At 37.8% G+C, this 20,267-nt stretch overlaps 1 long non-coding RNA gene across 8 annotated transcripts in view; it reads left to right on the forward strand.

The window, feature by feature from the left end:
- LOC147914504 (uncharacterized) overlaps positions 1–20,267 on the forward strand; it is a 171,298-nt gene that overhangs the window by 131,638 nt on the left and 19,393 nt on the right. For 7 of the 8 annotated variants that reach the window (XR_015555230.1, XR_015555228.1, XR_015555232.1 and 4 more), the window contains one exon: positions 7,800–7,887. The exons of the other annotated variant lie outside the window; for it this stretch is intronic. This is a non-coding gene — a long non-coding RNA (uncharacterized LOC147914504). The remainder of the gene's footprint in view (positions 1–7,799; positions 7,888–20,267) is intronic. 8 annotated transcript variants of the gene reach the window in all.

Here is a 20,267-nt window from a genome sequence, read left to right on the forward strand (position 1 = left end):
TCCTTGGGCAGTGTTAATTAAAAACCAGACTGAGGCAGCATGCCTGTCTTTGCAGGGTGAGGAAACACACAAAGTTTCTTTGGAGGCTGGTTTCTTTTAGTGAGTTAAGTCCAGGGCCATGTTTCTATCTGTAACTATGTTGTTTAAGGAGAAAAAAGCCTTTGAATTCTGCAGATGAGCCCCAGGCCAGGAGTAAAGAAATGGTATTGTCTTCTGTGCTCTCTGGACCCCAAGTAGCAGTCTTTTTAGATGAAGGGCTCAACTTTTTGTAAGATGACCATGATGGATACAGTACTCCTCCTCATTTTCTAAAAGGAACTTCCAAGTGATGGACTGAGCAGGAGCCTATAGAGCCATACAGCTGCTGCTGCTGGAGATTGATGGCAGCTCTGCAAGTTGTTCAAGCACATGTGGGAATAGTTCTTAGCAAACACAAGTGCTGATTAAGCATCATCTCCTCCAATAAAAAGGATGGGTGTATTTTGGAGGTGATGGAGGGGAAGAAGCAGAAAGTTCCTATTAGAATGAAGTCGTTAATCTCTACTTAAATGATCCTGTCTGGATTCACCACTGACTTTTGATATGAGAAGAGTCAATTATGTCCATAGTCCACTGCTTCTTGCTCTTCAGTGGTGGAGTTAGTGCTAGAGTTAGTTTGCTGGTAGAATTAGTAGTAGAGTTTGTATATTCATGCATCCCGAGTTGGTCATAAATAGACATCTTATAATCATCTAATTAATTTAACTATATCACTTTTTAGTTTCATTTCCTTGAAGAGGAAGGAGAGTTGCTGAAGATGTAGGGAAAACTGATGCAACTCAGTAAAGAGAATCTCTTTATTGACCGTGATGAGATTCTTGTTTGGCAATGGCTATAACCTAGTCATTCTTTCCCAAGGCTCTTTGGCAAAGATGACAATGCCAAAACATTTGTATTTACTGTGTAACAATTGCCACCATTTATTGAGCACTTAATTTGCACCAGACACTGTACTAAGCACTTTACGTGTATGTAATCCTCACAGCAACCTGGAGGCATTGTATTGTATACCCATCATGGTACGAGATGAGAAAACTTATGAGTTTTATGGATCAGAAAACTGAGTCTTTAAGACATGTAACTTTTCTGAGGTTAAACAACTTGTAAGTGGCAGAGTTAAAACTCAAACCCTGATTTGTTTGGGACCAGAGACCATGGTCCAAACACCTGTGCTAGTCAGTGTACCATAGAACAAAGGTTTGAGCTTTTCAATTGAAATATGCCATATAAAATAAGAAAGATTACACTTCCCAATGTAACAAGTTGTTCCTCATTGTCCTTCATCTACAAATGAAAATATTTCCCATCACCTAGTGGGTTTTTGGCATGACAGCTCCACTTATGCTCCCTCGTGGTCTCTAAATTCTGTCTCCCATATACTCTAGTAAAGCAAACATATCCTGGGTCCCTTAAGTTTCTCTTCTTTTATTCTTTCTACTCTGGCCTCCCTTCATTTTTCCACATCAAACTGAAGACTAAATGAGAGGATAGATGTGAAAGTATTTTGAAAAGTTAGAAGGAAATAAAACAAAGTATTATGATTATGTCTGAAACAGCCTTCTACATCTGCTCAGTGAAACTACCCCTCTCTTTCCAATCGAGACACTCAGCAAAATTGTTTCTGGAAATTCCAGACGGCAGAAAGGCTATGCATCAGGTACATGAGCTGCCAAGTCAGTCAAAAGTGTCAAATCAGTTTATGTGTGTAAATACTATTCCTTAAACCTAACGAAGGCCTGTTTCCAGGGAAAAGCCATGAAGAAATTTTGGAGGAGAGTAAGCGTTGTGTTGCCTGAAAGCTGTTCCATGACCAGGAGGTTAAATAGCCTTCTTTTGCCAAGAAAACTGAGTAGACTGAATATGACAGCGTGTAGACTGGCTAAAATGGGGTGAATGAGGAAATAAAAAAGTAACACAAAAGAGAAAAAAGGGTCAAGAACTCTGTTTCAAGAAGAAACAACACACAATTTTTAAAGAAAAATTGATTGCTAAAACCAAGGCTTTCTCTTAGTTTGTATACATGATACCACAACCAATTGGGGAATAATACAGGAGTTATAAATCAGTGGAGATTAACTAAATGCTTATAGTGACTGGCTGTGAAATCTCAAATTGGATGAAATTTTTGATGTATCTTTTAAAAATTTTATGACCACATGTGTGCTTTGTAAGCCATACCAAGTGAATCACCATCTACATGTTCTCAGATTTCTACAATGGCCCCTAATCATAACCTTGTTATTATTCATGGGGCTTAAATTTTGGTTTTATCCACATGATGATTTATAGACTGCACAGCAACAAAAGTATTTAGTGACTGTTCATGGCACCAGTGTCTCCTCCAGAAGAGTCTTCCTCTCCTTGCTCTGGAAATGCTCTCTAGTCCTCTGTTCTGCCCTACATTTCAGCTGGTGGAGACCAAGAAGCCACTGAATACGTCTTGGCCACTGACGTATTCCAAATGGCAATAAGATCACAACAAAGCAATCCATTTTTATAAATCTCTATTTACTTGTAATGAACTTGCTTTAAAAACAGTTTACAGAAGCCTCTCAAATAAACTAATTATTGAGAATGAAGAAATGAAACATATTGTTTTGTAAATGTAGGTCTTGCCCCTCAGCAAAATTTGAAACATGTGTTATTGCCTCTCTTATTCACCCATCTCATGTTTTTGCATCTCCTTCCTATTTCCTGACACTTCAGCTTTCCAGATCCTTGTGTTGGGTGTAGAAGAACCTTACCCAGGCATACATACTGTCTTTGTCTTCGTCTTTGCTGGCTGCGATATAATGATTAGATCTATCATAATCAAATCCGATAATTGAATTTATATGAACTATGTTGAATAACGTAGTGTTTTACTTCTTTAAGAATATTTAAATTTTTAAAGAGAAAGGCTGAAACAATAAATGCTTAACAAAGGAATGAATCTAAATGGGATGGCCAGTAGAAGTGCCTTTGCTTAAATGAGTTATAAATAAAATTTTCACTCCAAAATTCATCTTTGGATTGGGACTACCCACAGAAACTCTGAAGATAGAGATGTTGAAAGCAATTGTTTTAGATACACTAACGTTCTGGGAAAATATTTTTTGAGAAAAGATACTGATCTAGTGATGACTAACTACATAGAACTGGGAAGTATGTGACTGTGTTAGCCCAGGTTTCCTAGAACCCAGAGCATTTGAGGTGGAAGTGCTAATGCTTTATTGGGGAGGGAGGTGCAATACCAAGGCAGCAAGAGTGAGGGGGCAAGGGAAATGAGGCAGGGAAGGAGGTGGTGCATTACTGAGCTTCAGGAGAAACACAGCTTCGTACTACTGTGTCTCTAATGGGGCCTCACGGGACAATACAGCTCAGGACAGTCTGAGTGGAAGGAAGGGTGTGGAATCTATCTGTTGAGCCTTCCTATCTCCTGCTTTCACTGGTTCAAGTCTATTCCAGAAGGATTAACTCCACCGCATGTCTGGCTTGTGTTACCAGGGAGGCTGAGATAGGTGGTTAGGCTCTCCCTTCAGTGGGAGGCTGAGGCCATCCTGCAAGTGGAGGGAGGAAGAGAGGTCATGTACGGTTCAGTGAATCTGGGGATCCTGTAGGTAATCCCAGGGAGTGGCTCTTCATGCTGACAGCCATAGATAGAAATGGTGGTGATGGTGAGAGAAGAACAAAACCACAGAAACTGTCCCAAACAGTATGAAGATTACCAAAAAAGAGAGAAGATGGCCCTGTTAAACTTAAGTTGAATAGTCATGGAGCACATTTTCAGGGGAGGTATGCTGGTGCTGAATGTCCAGAAGAGAGGAGAGGAGAGTTTCAGGAACCCAGAGATGCTGCTTCCTTGTGGTTCCAGTAGCGACAATGACATACACTGTGACTAGATTCTAAGGCCCTTGAGGACAGGATCATGTCCTTTTCAATTATGTCATTCTAGGCACCTAGCATATGCCCTAGGCAAGCTAATAAGCATTTATTGAATTAGGAATTAGATGCTTTAAGTTGAACCATGTTCATCTCTTTGTTTACAAATAAGTTTTGCTTTGGTAAATGAGCTTAAGACTTGTGTTTGTGAGGACCAGGGCTATGTACGTAGGTGATTTTCCTCAGGGCAGAGAAGAAGACTGTATTGCTTGGGAATTATATAGCATAAGAGTTAGAGTCAAACCAATTTGGGTTGAATCCTGGCTCTGTCATGTGCAATGTGACTGTGGGCAAGTTAATTAATATCTCAAAGCCTCACTTTTCCCCATTGGTATAATGTGTATAACAATCGTACTTATCTGTGGGATTGTTGGTACAAGACTGAGGGGGATACACTAAATGGGCAATTACTATTAGTTATTTTTACCATCGCTCTTCATGCTGTGAGTACTTACAAAAGGCAGATTAAACCTGGTCTGACAAAGAATTTCTTTCAAATTTATCTCATGTCAATATTTACATACCTCTTTATAGAAAGCAAAAAGCATTGGTTGGTAAGTCCTATACAGTTATTTTTAAGGTTGTTTCACGTTTCAATGCTATGTAAAATAAGAAATTCAAATGAATTAGGTAGTTTCTTTTTAGATGATAACTATGCTGCATGTATGGCTCATTCAAGTTAAATTGAAAGGAAACTTAAGTGGCTTTAGTGTCTCATGCTATGAATGTGAACATAATTTGAATCGAAACTTTCTATTTTCTACCTTCCCTGTTATTACTGTCCTCCATTAACAAACAGAAAAATACTGTCCATAAGTAATTACTGCTTAATCATGTCCTGGATGGATTTTGTAGTCATCTATTTGATATACATGGTAAAAGTTACTTTTTTTACTAGTGGCAGTGTTTGCTATAATTTAACAAATAAAAACGTCACACAACAATCATTTCCAATCAAAGCAGATGTGCCAGCCTCTACACAGTTGTTTGAATATTGTTAAAAACTCAGAGCCAACCAACATCTACGTGAGGGAGAAAAGTAAGCAAATTATTAATTTACTCTGCTGTCCACTGTTAGTTACTCTTGAATAAATTTATTTATTTTTATTTAATTAAGATTTGTGCCCTTATCAGAAATGTAACCACAAAGAAAATACTTCCTGGATCTAGCTTCTTACTACAAAGTAGAAATCTCATGAAAGCAAAAATTTGAGTGGAGGGAAAAGAAAAAAAAAAAAGAAAGAAAACATGGCAATTTAAATTTATTAGAGGATTTATAATCAAGACATAAGCTCTTAAATCAATGGACACTTAGTTTTGGAAATAAAATTATAAATAGAATTATAATTCACAGATGTGTCCATGAGGTAGGAGGTTCAAACACCAGCTCTGGCACTTACCAGCTATGTGAACTGGGGCTAGTTAACAAAGTTTTTGAATTAAAATAATATTAATAAAAAATGGAAACTCTAATAACCACTTTACATGCTGTTCTGGGGTTTTGAATAATGAACAAAATATGTGTGAAACATCTGTCAGACAATAGGAATTTAATAAGTATAAGCTATTATGTTCTTACCTGCAGTGAATATTGTCATCATGCAAACCACCTCATCTATGAGAAACCCCTGCCCTCATTGTGTTTATTCGCTGAGACAGACTGCATACATTTGATCAGACATAGAGTTCATTATTAATTGCATTTTGATTGAGGGGAGCATGGAAAGATCTAGATAATCCCTCATCCTGACACTTTCATCTATTATCCTAAATATCCCCTGGGGACTTGTTTCTGATGTAAATTTCTAGGAAAAAAGTAGTATTAAGAGAAATCTTATTCAGACTATTGAACCCCATACATAGCCAGAGAAATTAATGTAAAAAGATTACACAACTGGGACTTTCTTTCTGTTGATTAGTAATTTGTACTTTGCAGTAAGGTGAAGGAAAAGTGATCTAGTTTGAGGCCTCAACTCTGGGGATTTAGTAGCAGAGGAAAACTCTCAGCTCCATTATGTTGCTGACTTTCTGAAATTAAGAAATAAAGAAGTTATGTGGTTTGAAATACATAGCAGAGATTGCATTATAATAGCCTGGTAAATAACTAAGAAAAGTTTATTAACCTATTTATTAAAAAAATGACTTCCCTCCACCATATATATTACACTGGTGATAAAAATGAACAAAATCAGTGTCCATTTTTATTCCCTTGTATAAATTGTTTCTCACCTTGGATGAAAAGGTGAGTGGTTATTTCTACTGCTGTCTTACAAGGTAGTTATTTTATGTTTTCCAGGCTTTTGGAATTCCAATCACCACAGATTTTTATTAGGCCGCAACTTTATAGTAAAAAATACCCCAGCTATCTATTGGCTGTTACCTATTTACTTGAAAATGAATTCATTTAATACTAGGAAAGATATACTTCATATTTCTCAGCTTTCTACTTGTGTATACAAATTCTGTTAGAGCTGAAACTCTTCAGTATTCACTGACCTATTGAAGAAGGGAAAGTGAATCAGCCGACATAGATTATTAACTGGAGCAAAGGGACCATCCCCTCCCACCCCTGTGTGACAACTGGGGACTATAGTGGAATCACTTGAGTTTTTTCAAACATGCTCCAACTCCTCAGGTATTCTGATACACCCACCCCCTTCCTGGCAGGTGACGTTGGTGATGGGTTTCCTCTACCCTTTGGAAATCACACTCTAATAATGGTGTGAGCAGGTCACATCTCTCTTGTTTGGGGGTGGAAAGTTTTTGAAAATCTCTGGTCCTGATGGAATTTTATAAAGTCTTAGGATATTTGCTTGGGAAGCATATAGAGAAAGCCTCTGTTGCTTGGAAAATAAACAAAAAAATAACCCTCAACCCAATAAAAAACAAAATACTCTTCAAGTCAATACATTTCTTCCTTAATAACTTAGAGAGTAAGGGCTTGAGATCAAATTATCTGAGGTCTTTTTACATCAGGCTGGCTAATGTTTTCAAGGTAAGTTTTGGAGGCATGAGTATGTTCTGGGAAGGGTTTTTGACTTTCTATTTTCCAGACCGGTGTGCTAGAGAACACTGCTTTTGCAAGACATACTGGGAAAGATGAAAGGGAAAAGTTTGGATGGGTTTCATGGCCACATTAATTGGGAAATACCGTATCATAATCCAAAGGTTGAGGGGTCTTACAATCATAAGATCCATCATACTCAACAATCAAATGAGAATGCATGTTGCTCTCTTCCTTAGCTTACATTGTAAGCCAATTCTGACTATTCAAAATATGGGGAGGGGAGGAAGGGATATTTGAATCACTTCTGTTGACTTTGTAGCAAGCAACCAAAATTGTTAGCAAAGATCTTGGAAATTTTAACGATTCTAAATGTGATGCACATACTCTTTCGATCTAGCCTTCTATGTTTCTACCACAAATGAATATGTTGAAGGGCATTACAAGAGCATGCAGTAAACTTTCTTAATTAAAAGTTTAATTAATCAAAAAAGGAGGCTACTTTACCTTTTGATGTTTTACTACTTCCCTGTGTGAATTGCTTTTGGCAGCTCAGAGACAACTTTAAAAACCTAAGTGCTGTAAAGTAATCCTTGCATTTCCAGGCATGATTTAATCAGGGCAAGATTTGAAAACCTATGGCTCTGTGATTAGAAGCCCCTACCTTTGTCCTAGATCAGAATTTGGTTTTCCAAGGCCTTCCACGACCAGCTGACAATGACAAGAGCAAAGAGCAAACAACTTGTGCATGAAATAGAGGGCTCAGTGATACCATTCTTAGGGACTCTGGCTGCTTATTCACTGAATCCTGCTTACTTGCTTGTTTCCATTGCAGACTGTTAACCTACACACCTTCACTGTTGGAACCGAGGCTTCAAGGATGTACCAGAAACTATATGATATTAATTATCATATAGTGTGAGGTAAAAAAAAAATCCCCTTCCATAACATTTTAAAAGTAACACCTACTTTCTAGTTATAACATAAATAAAAGTGTACTGTCCTAAGTGCTTTATACATATAACTTATTTACTCTTTACTCTATGGCATAAGGACTGTTATTTTAACCACTTTAAATATGAAAAAATGCAATCAGAGATCATGCAGCTAGTAAAGGAGGCAGTACTGAATCTGGCCAGCTGGCTCCAGAAACCATGCTCTTAACATCTGTGAATGACTGCCTCCCATACCTGTTGAAATAGATGAGTCAAGATGTGAAAAGTTGAATGAGCTCAGATAGCTATTGGAGATAGCAGAATAGATGTCAAAAGGCAGTGTATGATTAATTACCAAATAAATTATATAGGCCATACATGTTACTGGAGTATAAAAAGAGAAGGAATTAGATTAGGTTAGGGATGTATTGTCAGGTCATGCTTCCTTCAGGGTGACTGGAGAGAAGAGTGTGGTTTTAGTTCAGGCTTGAAGGAAAGGTGATGTTTGCAACATCAGAGAGCATGGTGTCTTGGGAATTAAGTGGGTCCTGGTCAGTTACCTACAATTGGGCAGGCTAGGCCAGGAGAGAGGGTTCTAGGCCTGGAATTAGAATTCTTTCCTAGAGTAGGACAGGAATCAGGGAGCTGACTCAGGTGTAGGTGCTGAAATGCTCTTCAATCTGACAACCATGGAGCTGTTTTCAAGGGGAAAAATTATTATTGTCAGTTGACTTTGAAAGAATACTGATGTAGTAGCAAGGTGTCTCAACATATAGATGAGACATGGCCATGGGGAGATCCAGGCAGAACTTGTAACAGAACTCCATATCCTGAGAGGTGAGGGAGGCGTGTGGGGGTGTGGAGGCTGGAGAGTCTCTAGGAGGACAGACACTTGGAACAGGAAAAAAACAAAAGCCCCGTTATAAGAGCTGGGCATAGGAGTTAGGGATTGTGTTTAGAAATGAGTTGGGGACCTAGGTTTTAAAGAGTGGATGGGCATTGTTCTGTTTGGAGAAGCAGCAAGGAAGTCTTGAAGGTGCGCTCCAAAATATGGGGGAGAGGGTAAAGTGGGGTGAAATTACTTCTGCCTTCAGTCATAAGCAGGCCAGGGAACAGGGAGTATAACTGAATGTGAGGGTGGGAACTAATTTGCTCCAGTTGTGCGGTAGAAGTGATGAGGAGGTAATGGATTAGAAAATGCTTGACAGAGGGGAAGCGGTAAAGTATTACAGGTTGGAAGGACAGTGTGAACAGAATCGTGAAGACGTATGCAGAAAAGTTAGGAAACCACTATGATTGGAGAGGAGAGTCTGTACAGGTCAACAGCAGGAAACAGGATTAAAAAGTAACATTGAAGTCAGATTATCAAGAACTTTGATTTCCAGGCTAAAGCGATTGCCTTTCATCTTGTTGGCAATTGAAAGACTTTGAACACTTTTGAGCAGAGTGGTTGATATCATCAAAGCAATTGAGCGGAAGTATAATTTAACAACAGTGTGCAGGGTATGTTGGCAAAGGACGGAGCAGGAGATCAGTGAGGAGGATTCCACAATAGCTTAGGATAAAGCAGTAAGGACCTGAAATAGGTTGGTGGCAGTGGGGCTTGGAATTGAGGGAAAAGATGCAAGAGACATTGCAAAATGAGACCTGACAGGACTGGGCAACTGCTGGGACAGGTGACTGAAGCAAAGGGTAGAGTCAAAGAAGGTGCCAGAGCCTGGGTGATTCAAAATTTTTAAGAGGAAATGTGCAAGTCAAAAATGGGACACAGTCTTGGAAAAGAAAGGTTTGGTTTTCCCAATGTTTAATCTGAAACAACAGGGAGATATTCAAGAGGATATGTCTAATAGACCACTGGAAACAAGGTACCAGATCTGGGGAGAGAAGTAAGTGCTGGAGATCCATATTTGTAAATCTTCCACCTAAAGATACTATTTGAGATCATGAAAGTCAATGAGCTATCTGAGGGGGGCAGCTAGAACATAATAGGGAATACAAGTCCACAGTAACAAAGAGGGAAGAGAATTTCATGAGACAAATGGGTAAGTAGTCAAAAATTTCAAATGCTGAGAGAAGTCAAGGAGAATAAGAACAAAACACAGGACCATTGATAACAGTTAGATGGTCATTAATTAAATTTAAGAATTATTTTTAGCATAATGATTAGTGTATGAACTAAGTATGAACTAAAAAATGTACATGCAACTACGTACATTTTTTTTTGTGAGTTGAAAAGCTAATATGTAGTAGCCATCTTCTCAGAAATGTATTTCAGATATGGCTGAACAATGTTTGCATATAGGTCTTAGATATTATTTGTCTGGTGTTTGGGAAACCTTCCTCGTTTCCCACTTAGTCCCCTAAGTTGATTGAGTAGTGAGTCTTTTAAATATATTTATATTCTCTGCCTGCTCCATCCTTTATTTCCATGTCCTTTGGTGCAACAAAGTGGAAATATTTTATCTCAGTTACTATAGGTCAGGGTTTATCGATCTTGGCACTATTGACATTTTGGGCTGGGTAATTCTTTGTTGTGGGGGGCTGGCCTGTGATTGCAGGATATTTAGCAGCATCCCTGGCCTCTACCCGCTAGATGCCAGTAGCACCCTGCGACCCCCACCAATCCGGTTGTGACAATCAAAAATGTCTTCAGACGTTGATGAGTATCTCCTGAGGAGCAAAATCATCCCTTGTTGAGAACTACTGCTGTCAAGGAAATCTGTGATTTTGGTCTTCCAGGACTTAGTTGCTCTTCTGCCATTCTGGTAACTACGCTCCAATTTTCCTTGGGGAAACAACTTCAAGACAAGAACCCTGGCCTTTTTAGTTATATGAGCCATTAAAATATATTTTGTTTGTTTGCTTAAGTCATATTTTCTCTTACTTGCAACAGAAAACCCTATAACTGATACTAAAATGAGTTCCAGAATTTGGGGTTACAAAAGAATGATCCTACAGTGTGGAATGGGCTGTTTTAGAGTTGGTGGTAGAGAGTGAAGACCCTTCCATCACACTCTTAAAAAGTCACTCTTTTAAATATTATCTCAGATGGTGGAAATGGAAAGCTATGTTATGCGATAGTGAAGCAGATGATTAAAGTGTCATCTTTGGTATCTTGGTGCTCAGATCATGCGCTTACTGAGGCTGGGGAATTAGTTAAGGGACTTGGTAGCAAAGTGGCAGGATGCTGGATCTTATGGACTGTATTTTGAAGCCTCAATAATATCCTACCAAAAAGAGACAAATTTAGGTAGGAGCTGTCCTGTCTGAAGGTGGAGAGGTAGGAACATTTGTCTTGCTAAGACAGACATTTTTTTGCCTACAGTCCAGCATTCAAGAGGGTTTAAGAGTTTAGTTTTACAGGTTTGGACAATCCTAATCCTAATCTCCAAATTAAAGATATTCACAGAAAGTCAGGATGGTGTGTTCAGGCAGGAAGGTGGGAAACCATAGGAAGTGAGATTGAGGCCTGGGGAATCAGACTTTCCCCAGGCCTCTTCAGGTAACTTCTGCTATACCTTCCTGCCCAAAAAAGAGGCCAGTTTTCCCCATGAGAACTGATAGGCAGTTTAGGGCACAGGGCAATTAGCGCCCTGGTGACAAATTGCTCCAAGGCAGAAAGCCGAGATAGGTGTCATTAGATCTAGCCCAGACAGGGTGGGCTGAGCACCTGGGCCTGCTGCTAAAGGACAGAACTCCCAGGCTGGGTTCTAGATTTGAAAACTATGACCCAACCAGATCCATGGGACTTGAATACTAAGTCATTGAATTGACTGGGAATCAAAAAACCAAAAAGCTACCAAGTATTTAAGGGAACTATAATGCCAGAGAAATACCAAGTCTGGCACACTGGCTCAACATCAGTTACATAAAACCCCCAAACCTCCACCAACAAGTTATTTAAAGGAAATATTCTAAACCAATATTTATTCAGTCAACAAATATTTAATGGTGCCAAGGGTTAGGCACTGTGCTCCAGTGATCATATAATTTTAAATGAAACAGATGGTCCTCCTCCCCATACCCAGAGCTGAAATTCCCTTGGAGGGAGCCAGATAATAAACAAGTAAGCAAATAAATGAATAGATGAAGTTAGAGTATGTTAGTTGCTATGACAAAAAAGAGAGCGAGAGCTGTAATAGAGATCGACCAAGAAAGCGGGATGGAAATATGCAAGTTTGAAAACTCTCCCTTTTCTTCTATAAAATATTAACAGGCTATTTTGGCTATTCTACTAAAAAGCACTGAAGTGGTAAATTAGCTTTGGCTTTGACACTGTACTTACCTCTTTGAAAGGTCCAGATCTTTATTATTCATCAATTTCCAGTGCAAAGGTAGGCAGTTGCAGGTGGACTTAATCACTGGTATATTTGAGCAGATTTGTCGAAGGCCATCTTCCTTGTGCAGAGACGGTAACCTGAAATGCAGACTGGATGGCATATTACAACCACCTAATGAATCTGCTCCCTCCCAATTGGGATCTCGGGCGCATTTACTCATCTTCAACCAGTGTAATTAAAGATGAAAAGTATAACAGTGATGTATACTTCTCTGGGGAGGGAGTTGTTTTAATTGTAGACCCATCAGTGGAAAATGAACTATGCTGGAGAAAGAGCAGGATTAATTACACACCTGTTGGTGGTATCAAGCGAAGCTGTTGCACTCTGCTGTAATAGGGGAACTACCTAGAAAAACCCTGCGATTTGGCAAAGCTCAAAATATCATCTCATTAGAGCTTATAATTTCTGCCTTTTAAGTCCCTGAATCATCAAGTTTTAGGTGAAAGGACCTTGAGGTTGTTTAGTCTAATTCACATGATATATAGATGGGAAAACTAAAGTTCAGAGTAGTCAACTGACCTGTCCAAATTTGCACAAATAATTTGAGAAGCATTTATTAAGCTTCTTTGCTAACTGCTCATGTCTTCTAAATGCTATCTGTTTATATTTGAAAGTGGATGGTAGAGGCCAGAACCTCTATTCAGAACCTCAGAAAAGGTGTTAAAATTAAAACCAGACAGGTTTCATTTTCAGACGGCTTTTCTCAAAACGTAAGGTACAGACCATTAGTCAGAGGGAAATGACTATGGTCCTAGATCCTTTAACATCTACGGAGCTATAACCAGCTCTTCTAAATTCCTGAAGGATATAAAGGATATAAAAGATAGAGAACTCTCTGTGAAAAATCATATTTTTTTTTTTTTTTTTTTTTTAGATTTTTTATTTATTTATTTATTTTTCCCCCCAAAGCCCCAGCAGATAGTTGTATGTCATAGCTGCACAACCTTCTGGTTGCTATATGTGGGACGCGGCCTCAGCATGGCCGGAGAAGCGGTGCGTCGGTGCGCGCCTGGGATCCGAACCCCGGGCCGCCAGCAGCGGAGTGCGCGCACTTAACCGCTAAGCCACGGGGCCGGCCCTGAAAAATCATATTTTTAAATGTCATCTCAGAATTCTACCTCAAATTCGTATTTAATTTTTTTTTCCTGGTGACTGTTCTGAAGTGTGTGATCCTGAAAATCTTCTCCTACCACTTTGCTTAATGCTAGACTGCATGTGGGTCTGAGTGGTTGGCCCCATGCCTCATTTTCCCTGGGCTGCCTCCTGGGATCTGCTTGGCTTTTTTAAGGCAAGTTCTATCAAAAGCAAGCAGTACGTCTAGGCAAAACAGAGCAAGAGAACACTAAGATGAAAGACAAAAGGTGCATGTGTTCCCACACACACGTATGCAAGACAGAGAGGTGGGGGAGGGAGAGAGATTCATTTATCAACTCAACAACTTTTTACTGAGATCCTATTGTGATGGCTTCTAGGGATGGAGATATAAACCAAAGAGATATGACTACTCTCTTCAGGAAATTTACGGTTTTGAAGAAGTTTGAGCACACTTTTGGCACTATTAATATCTCAGGCTAGATAATTCTTTGTTGTGGGGACTGTCCTGGGTATTGTAGGATATTTTGTAGGATTCCTGCCTTCTACCCACTAGATGCCAGTAGCACACCCCCATTTGTGGCAGTCAGAAATGTTTCCAGATGTTGCCAAATGTCTTCTGGATTGTCCCCAGTGGAGAACCACTGAGCTAGAGAATAAGCAAATGTTCACAATTAATTACATAATCACAATGGTATGTAATTCTTTGTGGTTATATTTTCTGGTTGGTTACTTTAGAAAATCAGTACAGAAGAGAAATACTATTTGTCGGGGGTAAACTTTTTATTGAAATAGAATATACATGCATGAAAGTGCATGAATCTTAAGTGTACAGCTTGAAGAGTTTTTACAAAGTGAACATACCATGTAAATCCCCAGATAAAGAAATAAAATATGAGCAGTTCTCTAGAAGCCTCTCTCCTGCCTCATCCCAGTCACTATCATAACTTCCACCACCATAGTATGTACTCTTTTATGATGGACTTCTTCTGTTATTCTATCTTTTATGAGAGTCCTTCATATTGTCCATGTGGAACAATTTGGTTTTTTTCTCATTGCAGTTTAATTTCCTATTTATCTATTCTACTTTGGTGGACATTTGGGTTGTCCCAGTTTTGGGCCGTTAACGATAATGTTATTCTGAGTGATGTCATTCAGATGGTGGAATAGGAGTTGTCTACCATCTTACCTTTAAAGAACACTAATTTTGACAATCACCTATGGACAAGAGTAGTACCTTTGTGGAAGTCTGGGAGTCCAATGGAGGCATACCAGCACACTATTGGAGCAAAAATATCCAAGACTTAGCCACATTGAAGAGGGTAAGAGAAATAGTTTCACTTTACCTGCATCACCTCTCCTCCAAAGTGGCACAGCCCAGTGCCAAGAGAGGTCTTCTTGGCCTGTGATTTTTCCCACGAGGGAAAGTGAGAGCATGAGAACGAGTGTCTAATTTCCCCAGCTGTGCAGGATGCTGCCAAACAGGCCCACTTCTTTCTTGCCCCATCCAGAATACTGTGGTGAGCTGTGTGACTGAGGGGCAGAAAGCTGCTAGGAGAAGAGCAGCGAGGGCTCAGCACATATCAAAGGGAGAAAGCTTATTTAGAGAAACAAGAGTTACTAATACAATTTTATATGTCAATTATATTTCAATAAAGCTGGAAAAAAAAGAAATAATGACTGAAAACTTCCTAAATCTGAGGAGAGATTTGGACATCCAAGTTTATGAAGCTCATAGGTCCCTAAACAAATTTAACCCAAAGAGATCTTCTCCAAGACACATTGTAATAAAACTGTCTACAATCAAAGACAAAGAGAGAATTTTAAAAACAGCAAGGGGAAAAATAATTTCTCATATACAAAGAAATCCTCATAAGGCTATCAACAATTTCTCAGCAGAAACCTTGCAGGCCAGGAGAGAGTGAAATGATATAGTCAAAGTGCTGAATGAAAAAAACTGTCAGCCAAGAATACTTTACCTGGCAAAGCTGTCCTTCCAAGAGGAAGGAGAGAGAAAGACTTCAGACAAACAAAACTGAGAGAGTTCATCACCACTATCCCTGCCTTACAAGAAATGCTAAAGTGAGTTCTTCAAGCTGAAGTAAAAGGACACTAATTAGTAACATGAAAACATATGAAAATATGAAACACGCTGGAAAAGGTAGGTATATAGTCCAATTCAGAATACTCTAATACTGTAAAACGGTGGTGTGTTAATCAATTAACTCTAGTATAAAGGTTAAAGAACAAAAGTGATAAAAATAACTATAGATAGAATAATTTGTTAATGTAAATGGACATACAACATAAAAAGATGTAAATTGTGACGTCAAAAGCATAATAGTTGGGAGGGGAATAAAAGGGTAGAGTTTTGTATGTGGTTGAAGTTATCAGTGTAAAATAGACTACTATAACCATAAAATGTTTTATGTAAGCCTCATGGTAACCACAAAGCAAAAACCTATAGTAGATACACAAAAGATAAAGAGAAGAGAATCAAAATATACCATTAAGGAAAATCATCAATTCACAAAGGAAGACAGTAAGACAGGAAGAAAGGAGAAAAGGAGTTACAAAACATCCAGAAAACAAATAATAAGATGGCATTAGTAAGTCCTTCCAAATCAATAATTACTTTAATGTAAATGGATTAAATTCTCCAATCAAAAGATGTACAGTGGCCAAATGGATAAAAAAATAAGATCCAATTATATGCTGTCTACAAGAGACTCACTTCAGCTTTAAGAACACACATAGGCTTGAAGTGAAGGGATGGAAAAGATATTCTATGCAAATGAAAACCAGAAGAAAGCAGGAGTAGCTATATTTACATCAGGAAAAAATAGACTTTAGGTCAAAAGCTGTAACAAGAGACCAAAAAAGTCATTATATAATAATAAAGGGGTCAACTCATCAAAAGGATGTAACAATTATAAATACATATGCACCCAACATTGGAGCACCTAAATATATTAAGCAAATAATAACAGATCTGAAGGGAGAACTAGACACCATAGAATAATAATAAAGAACTTCAATACTCAACTTTCCACAATGGATAGATAATCCAGACAGAAAATCAATAAGGAAACATTAGACTTGAACTATACTCTAGGCTAAATGGACCTAACAGATATATACAGAACATTCTATCCAACAGCACTAGAATACACATTCTTCTCAAGCACACATGGAACATTCTCCAGGATAGCTTATATGATAGTCACAAAATAAGTCTTAATAAATTTAAGAAGATTAAAATCATACTAAGTATCTTTTCTGACCACATGATATGAAACTAGAAATCAATAACAGGAGGAAAACTAGAAAATTCACACATATGTGGAAATTAAACAACACACTCCTGAACCACCAATGGGTAAAAGAAGAAATCAAAGGGAAATAAAAAAGTATCTTGAAACAGACAAGAGGACACAAACTATACAAAATATTATGGGATGCAGTAAAAGCAGTTCTAAGAGCAAAGTTTATAATGAAAAATGCCTACATTAAGAAAAAAAAAGATTTCAAATAAGTAACCTAACTTTACATCTCGATGAACTAGATAAAGAAGAACAAACTAAGCCCAACGTTAGCAGAAGAAAGGAAATAAAGATCAGAGCAGAAATAAATGAAACAGAGACCAGAAAAACAATAGAAAAGATCAGTGAAACTAAGAGCAGGTTTTTAAATAAAGATAAATAAAATTGACAAACTTTTAGCTGCACTTAGAAAAAAAATGAGAGGACTCAAATAAATCAATCGGAAATGAAAGAGGTGGCATTATAACTGCTACCACAGAAATACAAAGAATCTTGAGACTACTATGAATAATTATACATCAACTATTGGATAACCTAGAAGAAATGGATAAATTTCTAGAAACATATAACTTACCAACACTGAATCATAAAGAAATAGAAAATCTGAACAGACAAATAAAAGGTAAGGAGATTGAATCAATAATCAAAAATCTCCCAACAGAGAAAAGTCTAGGACCTATGGCTGGTGAATTCTAATAAACATTTAAAGAGTTAATACCAACCTTTCTCAAACTGTTCCAAGAAACAGAAGAGGAGGGAACATTTCCAAACTCTTTTTATGAGGTCAGCATTATCCTCATACCAAAGCCCAGTATAGACACTAAAGAAATAATTACAGGCCAATATCCCTGATGAACATAGATGCAAAAATCCTCAGCAAATTGAATTCAACAGCGCATTCAAAGGTTCATACATCATGGTCGAGTTGGGTTTATCCCTGTTATGCAAGAGTGGTTCAACAAATCAATAAATGTGATATAGCACATTCACAGAATGAAGGATAAAAATCGTATGATCATCTCAATAAATGCAGAAAAAGCGTTTGATGAAATTCAACATCCTTTCATAATAAAAACTCTCAACAAATTAGGTGGAGAAAGGAATGTGCATCAACATAATGAAGGCCGTATACGACAAGCCCACAGCCAACACCACACACAAGCATGAAAGCTGAAAGCTTTTCCTCTTAAGATCAGGAAAACACAGGATGCCCACTCTCGCCACTTCCATTCAACATAGTACTGAAAGTCCTAGCCAGAGCAATTAGGCAAGAAAGAGAAATAAAATTTATCCAGATCAGAAAGGAGAAAGTGAAACTGTCTCTGATTGCAGGCGACATGATGTTATATATAGAAAACCCAAAGACTCCCCCCAAAAAGCTGTTAGAACTAATAAATGAGTTCAGCAAGGTTGCAGGATACAAAAATCAATATACAAAACTCAGTTGTGTTTCTTTACACAGGAATGAAATATTTGAAAGAGAAATTAGGAAATCAACCCCATTTACAATAGCATGAAACACAATAAAATACTTAGGAACAAATTTATCCAAGGAAGTGAAAGACCTGTACACTGAAAACTGTAAGACACTGATGAAAGTAACAGAGGAAGACACAAATAATGGGAGGATATCCCATGTTCATGGATTGGAAGAATTAATATTGTTAAAAATGCCCATACTGGAGCTGGCCTTGTGGCCTAGTGGTTAAGTTTGTGTGCTCGGCTTCAGTGGCGTGAGGTTCACAAGTTTGGATCCTGGGCATGGACCTACATACAGCTCATCAACCCATGCTGTGGCAGTGTCCCATATACAAAAATAGAGGAAGATTGGCACAGATGTTAGCTCAGGGCCAATCTTCCTCACCAAAAAAAAAAAAAAAATGCCCACATTACCTGAAGCCATCTGCAGATGCAATGTAATCTCCATTAAAATTTCATTGGCGTTTTTCACAGAAATAGAAACAAACTAATCCTAAAATTTGTATGTAACCACAAAAGATCCTGAATAACCAAAACAATCTTGAGAAAGAAGAACAAAGCAAGAGGTATCACACTTCTTGATCTCAAACTGTATTACAAAGCTATAGCAATCAAAACAGTATGTTTCTGTCATAAAAACAGACACACAGAGCAATGAAACAGAACAGATAGTCCAGAAATAAACTCACACATAAATGGTCAACTAATCTTTGACAAGGGTGCCAAGAACACACAATGGGGAAATGATAGTCCTTTCGATAAATGGTGTTGGGAAAACTGGATAGCCACATGCAAAAGAATGAAACGTGACTCTTATCTTATACCACTCACAAAAATTCACTCAAAATCTATTAAAGAGTAAAATGTAAGACTTGAAGCTGTAAAAGTCCTAGAAGAAAAGACAGGGAAAAATCTCCTTGACTTTGGTATTGGCAATGATTTTTTGGATATCATACCAAAAGCACAGATAACAAAAGCAAAAATAAATAAGTGGGACTACAACTTATGCACAGCAAAAGAAACAATCAACAAAATGAAAAGGGAACCTATGGAATAGGAGAAAATATCTGCAAACCATATATGTGTTAAGGAGTTAATATTTAAAATATATAAGGAACTTATACAACTCAATGGCAAAAAAACCAAATCACTGATTAAAAAATGGGCACAGGGCCACAGACATTTTCCCAGAGAATACATTCAACTGGCCAACAAGTATTTGGAAAGGTGCTCAATATTACTAATTTTGATGAAATAAAAGTCAAAATCATAATGAGTTATCCCCTCACATCTGTAAGGATGGCTTTATCAACATTGTTGGCGAGAATGTGGAGAAAAGGGAATTCTTCTACACTGTTAGAGGGAGTCTAAATTAGTACAGCCACTATGGAAAACAATATGGAGGTTCCTTAAAAAATTAAAAATAGATCTATTGTATGATCTAGTAATCCCACTTCTTGGTATATATCTGAAGGAAATGAAATCATATCTTGAAGAGATACCTGCATTCCCATGTTCATGGCAGCCTTATTCACAACAGCCAAGATAGGGAAACAACCTAAATGTCCACTGACAGACGAATGGATAAAAAAGATGTGGTATATATACATTAAATAGAATATTATTCAGTCATAAGAAAGAAGGAAATTCTGCCATTTGTGACAACATAGATGAGCCTTGAGGGCATTATGCTAAGTGAAATAAGTCAGAGAGAAAAAGACAAATACTGTATGATCTCACTTATAGGTAGAATCTAAAAACAAGTCAAATTCATAGAAACAGATAGTAGGATGCTGGGGGTTGCGGGAGATGGGGAGATGCGGGAGACAGGTAAAAGCCTTCAGTTATAACCTGAGTAAGTTCTGGGGATTTAATGTACAACATGGTGACTACAGTTAATAATACTGTATTGTATACTTGAAATTTGCTAAAAGAGTAGATCGTAAGTGTTTTCATCATACACACATGCAAGTAACTATGTGAGGTGATGGCTGCGTTAATTAACCTGATCGTGATAATCATTTCACAAAGTATTCGTATGTCAAATCATCACATTGTACACTTTAAATATATACAGTTTTGTTTGTCAGTTATATGTCAATAAAGCTGGAGAAAAAAATGGCAATAATGTTGT

The sequence above is a fragment of the Ceratotherium simum genome, chromosome 19 (genome assembly GCF_057802395.1).
Source record: "Ceratotherium simum simum isolate JZ-2026a chromosome 19, ASM5780239v1, whole genome shotgun sequence".
In the NCBI taxonomy this organism is placed as follows: Eukaryota; Metazoa; Chordata; class Mammalia; order Perissodactyla; family Rhinocerotidae; genus Ceratotherium; species Ceratotherium simum.